The following is a 6,351-nucleotide window of genomic DNA, read 5'->3' on the forward strand; positions in this document are numbered from 1 at the left end:
AAGAGAAAACGTTTCTTCTGCAGGGAGCAAGCGGCAGCAGTGAAGATATTTTATTTCTTTTCTTTTTTTTTTTTTTTGTAATGATGGGGAAGTGGGCTGGCCTCCAGAGGTAGTAATACAGGTGATACAAAGCAAAGCCAAAATAGAGGTGAGACAGAGGTCATGATCAGACCTTATGAAATACTACTGCAGTTTCCTAGGCCCGGAACAGGTCCATTGTCTGAGAATTTTTGCTAGTGAAGTTTTAATAGAAAAATCCAGATGATTTGATACAAATAACAGTGTGTGAGAACAGCTGCTACAGATAGATCCTGAAAAAGAGTTTTACTTTTCTAATTTTTCTTTATTTCTATTTATATGATTCCCTCACAATTTAAATTTGGCTTTTCGAATTGTTACTTTATGTATTTTTTTCATGCTGTTCTTGAATTGATCAGACCATAAGGACCCACCCAAAAGGATATTGGGTGTCTGTCAATGACAGGTCAGCCTTTCCAGGCCTGCTTATTGACACTTTAGGAGACTTTAGGTAAAGCCCAAGCAAGGGTCTGATCTGTGCTTGGAGAATAGTTGTTCAAACCGAGTAACAGGGACCTGTTTTAATAGCACTGGGAACCACTTCAGTGTTCATTTTTAAGGAGTTTAATTTATGCCTCTCAACATAAGGAATTTTCTGAGGGTAATGCTTTTTTGTTCAATTCAGTTTTGGAATAAAGTAGCTTTGCAAAATAAAAAGTGAGTCTGAGTGAATTGAAATTAATTCAGAGATTGCAAAGAGAATACAAAGAAAGTAAGTAAAGAGATGGAATGAAAGTGTTTAATGAAACTTTAAAATGAAGATCATACCTCTCTGGAGGAAACCGTCAAACAATAAAACGGTGAACTAAAGGAGAGACAGATAATCAGGACAACTGTGGTGATCACTTGCGCTTTGATTTTTATTTGTTCTGCAGCATCTTAAAACTTCTGTTTAATTCTGGCTTTTGATATTCAGAAGTAGGAGTGTTAGAGTGACTACTGTATAATTATAGAAGGAAGCAAAATTTCAGACTCTTGTCAAGGATATTTTGAGTTTACGTTTTTCTCTTTTATCCTTTCCTCAATTTTTGGTTTCCTTCATTGCTAGAATAGATATCACAGTTTAATTTATAACTACACCTGTGACATCAGTGTAGTAATACTTCTAAAATGCCTTTTAGTGTGAAAATTATTTCTCTGTTAAATGTGTGGTAGGTACATCACAGATACTCTTAGATGGATTGATTGCTTCAGTCATTTAAAGCACTTTTTGCATGTCTAGTATATTCCTTGGACATTTGGGTCTTCATGGCAATTTTTTACAAAGATATTTATAACTTTGTGGTGTGGACCGATAGATAATCAGGTAGGTCTAAATGGAACCCTAGCAAAAAACTCAGGCTTCGGAATACCAAAATTACACCAAAGGCTACTACCTTAGTTGAAATATTTCTCCTTTTTCCCTCACATATCTTGGAGGATTTGCAGAGATGTTAATGACTAAGTCATTCTTCTCCTGCCTTGTGTGTTTCTTTTTAGAGAATTATCCATTTAATTTTATATATTATTATTATTATTTAATTTGCTTTAGTGTTCAGCAGAGAGAGAGAGAGAGAGAGAGAGAGAGAGAGAGAGAGATGAGAAAGCAAGCTGCTAGGTCCTGGATTCGAACCTCAGTGTGCCATGTGGGAGTCTAGTGCCTCAACCAGCATGCCACCTTGTCTTTAAAAAGCTGCTTACTTTTAAAGCACCTCTGAAATCAGGTTTTTGGGTTCTTTTGGATGGGACATCCTCCAGGTCAACACTCTGTTTTACAGCATGTGCCTTTTCTCTATGGTTGTTGTGTGTGAATTGTTGGATGTGTAATTCAAATGAACATCTGGACACACTCTGTCTTCTGTGTTCATTATCACTTGCAGTCCTCCAACGGGAACAAAGGTAAAGGTGCATATACTAAAACAATAGTGGCATGCTGCCTAAACAATTTAAATTTACAGCTGATATCAAAGGAGATATTTTGTTGATTGAGTTTCAACCATTGCAAAGGTAATATGGACATGATACTTGTTTGAATTCTCTTTTTTTAATAGACTTTATTTTTCAAGTAATTTTGGGTGTGTGACGAGAACTCAATGACAGTAGCTGGCAGAGAAGTGGTTCTGGGAGATCTGGGAACACATTCTTGTCTCCAACCCTTAGCATTCTCCTGACATCCCTGTGGCTCTCTCCCCTTTTCTCCTCTACTCACTCAGTTATCACTCTCTCTAGGCCATCTTAAAAAGTACCTTTTCTCCTTTCTTCTCTTATTCTGCTTTATTTTTGTGATAGTACTTAGCAGTGGCTGATAACATAGTATACGTTTCTTTATTTGATTGTCATTTTGGCTTTTGCCTGTAGAACATAAAGTTCCTGAGAGAACCAGCCTTACTGATTGTTATATCCTCAGTTCTCAGACAACTGCCTCGCACATAGTTAGGATCAATAAGTGTTTGCTAAGTGAATCTTATGTAAAATAGGGCCTAGTCACTGGCTACACTCATTTCTACTTTGGCTTCACTCTGCTGATGGAGAAAAATTCAAGAAGTTGATATGCCCTTAGTCTTTCTCGATTGCCATTACAACATTATTTGCTTAAATTCAAGAAGTTGATATGCCCTTAGTCTTTCTCCACTGCCATTTCAACATTATTTGCTTAGACTCACCCTTACAGGAGGTATATAAAATGAATTCAATTTATATTTGCTTTGGAAGGTATTTACTACTTTTAAATGTGATTTGGATCAGAAAGATAGGAGAAGAGGGTAAGTTCCTGTTGAGAGGTTCCCTAAAATATCAGTTGTAAGTGGAGTCTTGAAGAATACTGGATTTTTAAAAAGAATTATTTAATTTTATTTATCATTATTACTTTTTATTTTACTGTAGAGCACGAGAGAGAGAGAGAGAGAGAGTGAGCCACCAGGTCTGGGACTTAAACCATGGTAGCCATATGAAAGTCCAGGGCCTTAACCACCACTCCACGTGCTGGGCTAATACTGGACATTTCTAGTTTGAATCTGGGGCTAGAATTGAGAACTTTAGACACTTTGTCAGCATCTTAAGAAATTCATAGATAAACTAGACTTGATACTTTATTTTCATGCTATGTGATTTATTTAGAGATCATTTCTTGTTTCTCTCAATGGGCCTTGGTGGTAGGTTTTATATTAATTTGTGATTTGTTTTCTGAAAATAGTGGGTCATTAGTTAATGTTTGTTAAATGGATAAACTAATGAAACAAGTATTGAATGAGAAGTATTAGAGGCAGAAAAAGATTAGGTAGAAATTTGGGTTATGTAGCCAGGCAGTGCTTCAGTGCTAATGCACCTGGACTCTCATGGAAAGTTCCTAAGTTTGCATTCTGGAACTTCCCTGAGCATGTTTGGGGGTGTGTGTGTGTGTGTGTGTGTGTGTGTGCACACTTGTGACTGTGACCAAGGCTTTCTGGGACTGGGGTTGATTGCGACATGTAGACCCTGTTGGGAGTGCCTGTTTCTCTCTCATTTATGGAAGAAATAAACTTAAAAAAAAAAAAAGAAAAAATAAATTTGGTTTAATTTTGCCCCATAGTCTTAAGCACTGCCTTTTCCTTTATAGCCACTTATGTTTGTTTGTTTGTTTGTTTGTTTTTGGATAATGCATTTTTAAATTGGCTTTTTATCATAGATTCATGTGAGGCTTCAAGCAGAGGAAACTGCTTGGATAAAATCTTTCAGATATTGCATGTTTAGTTTCATAAAATGAAATCTGTATGGTAAATGTTCAAGTTTGTCTGAAAAATGGGCTGTCTTGCATCATTCTTCACAGCTGGTTGAGTGCATACATACACCTCAGTCTGTATTGTTAATAAGACTGAAAGATTAAATTCACAGAGGATTAATTGTCAAAAAAGTCTGACAGGACATTTTAGTGTAAATGGTCGTACCTCACCCAGGTCCCTCTGTGGATGAGTCCCCTTCAGGGAAATTCGTCCATTTAAAGGTGACTGCCTTGACCACAGTTGCTCTTCCTGTCTCTGGGATTTGCCTGTATGCAGTGACAAGTGGCTGTACAGGTGCAAAGCTCTTGTCCCCTTGCCTTACCTGGGACATTTCTGAAAGGCCTTTTCTGCATCCTAGCTTGCTGAGACATGTGCTGAGGATATTTTTTGCATCTGCATTTCAGCTCTGCTTCTGTCCAATCTTGCTTCCTTTGCCACCTCACACTCCCCAGAAAGCTTCCTACATGTAAATCTCTTTCTCAAAGTCTATTTCCTGCAGAGTCTGCCTTAGGAAAACCTTTTGCAAGTCCATTTCTTCATATATTATCCAACATAGAAAATATATTACACATAGATTTGGAGCATGATTTGTTAAATATATTAAGCTATGTATAGGTTGATAGAGTTGAGTTCATTTGACTATAGCATCATCTCCCTCCATGAAAGTGTATAGTATAAATTTAGCCTGACCAAGGTGAATCAATTTAAAAATGGCACTGTTAAGTTGAGAATTTACAGAAAAAACCTCTTGCTTTGGATGAACATGGTGGTCTGAAATACTTTGTTATTTTAAGTTCATTTATTCCTGGCATAACAGCATTTCCTGTTTTTAAGGAGAAAGACATTAAAATGCCGCAAAATATCATAGACATTGAGACGGCACGTACAAAGCATTACTTGAATGACTTAAGTGTAAGTGAATCAGAAACATGGATTAAATTTATACCCTCGTGGCTATAAATTTTTCTGGCTCAATATGTTTTGGGCTTTTTATTAAGCCCTGAAACATTTGAAGAAAATTCAAGAAGTTGATGTGTCCTTTATCTCTCTGGGTTGCCAGTTTCTACTCTGTTTGCTTAATCTCACCCTTACAGGAGTTATATAAAATGAATTCCATTTATATTTGCTTTGGAAGGCATTTATAGCCACATCAGTTTTACCTGCTATATCAATGATACTTGTCTGTATTCAGAAAGGACTTCATCCAGTAAGAGGACTTTATCTTTTGATATTTGCGAATATACCTTTCAAAGCTTGTGTAAACTTGTTATTCTATCCATCCTCTGTCCTGGGTGTAAGAGCGTCCTCTGGTTAATGCCACAGAGGAGTGGATACAGTTGTCGTTTTTTTATAGACAGGGAGGTGTTTTTCTCTCAGTCCTCAGCTTTTGAATCCTCAAATAAAATTCAGACTGTGGAATGCTGAAATGGAGTGGGGCTGCGGTATGCTGGTGAAGGAGACAGAGACAATTGTTTTTTATTTATTTTTACATAGTTTAAAACCAAGCCTTCCCTTGAGAATAGTGTGGTTATTCAGAGTATAGACTGGGGACATGAATCTCAGCCTTACCATCTCTTAGCTGTGACCTTGGAGTTACTCCAAGCTAATTTTGCACATCTGTAACTGATTATAACAATAGTACTTACTCAGAGATACTGTCAGATTAAATTATTTGACCTCCTAAAATCTCACAACAGAGTTATTGGCACAGAGTCAGGTATATAACAAAATCCAAACACTCCAGAAATCTGGTATTATTGTTGCCCATCTTATCAATTGAAACAATCACCTGTGTTTAGTTCAGATATTTTCCATTTTCTCCTTCATTGAGTAGAACTGGTTGCAATGAAAAGGAAGAGAAGTTCTTCACTTCAGAAAACTTTCTGGGACTTTCCCACTTGAGGGTCGAGATTATTGCCCTTTATTTCATGATCTCATCAGGAGTAAATTTGTTTCCTGCTACTCTTTTGAGTATTATTCTAATTCTTATTAAAATTTATAATTCTCATTCTAATTTATAAGGTATTCGTTTAGAAATAACTAGAGTCAAGTTAAAATGATTAAGACCTGTAGGTATAAGGTAATCAGGTCAGGGTTTTAAGTAGTACCAGAGAGTAAAAGATAAAGCTCTTATCTCAAAGAGCTTGTAACTTAGTTAAAGTAAAAGAGGATATTAGCTCTTGGAGAAGCAATAGAGTGTAGTAATTAAGAGTGTGCATTCAGGACCAGCAGTTAGTGCAATGTCTATATTGCTGAACTCTCATGTAGCCTATGTGGTTCAAGTCCCGGACCTGGTGGCTTAAACTCACGCCGGGCGTGTGTGTGTGTGTGTGTGTGTGTGCCCAAGATCCCAAGAGGAGAATGGAGGAGAAGGGATTGCAGCGTGGCCATCCCCCCCGGGGGGCGGTGATTTTTCACTTTCTGTCTGTCTTTCTGGCGAACGCATGCGCCTTATAGCAAAAACTACTCAAAAAAAAAAAAAAAAAAAAAAAAAAAAAAAAAAAAAAAAAAAAAAAATGTGGGGGGTCAAGTATTT

General features: G+C 36.9%; 1 protein-coding gene across 2 annotated transcripts in view; it reads left to right on the forward strand.

Moving 5' to 3' along the window:
• PTGFR (prostaglandin F receptor) overlaps window positions 1-6,351 on the forward strand; it is a 47,948-nt gene that overhangs the window by 10,964 nt on the left and 30,633 nt on the right. The gene's annotated exons all lie outside the window — the stretch shown is intronic.

This window comes from Tupaia chinensis, unplaced genomic scaffold (genome assembly GCF_000334495.1).
Source record: "Tupaia chinensis unplaced genomic scaffold, TupChi_1.0 Scaffold000164_1, whole genome shotgun sequence".
In the NCBI taxonomy this organism is placed as follows: domain Eukaryota; kingdom Metazoa; phylum Chordata; class Mammalia; order Scandentia; family Tupaiidae; genus Tupaia; species Tupaia belangeri.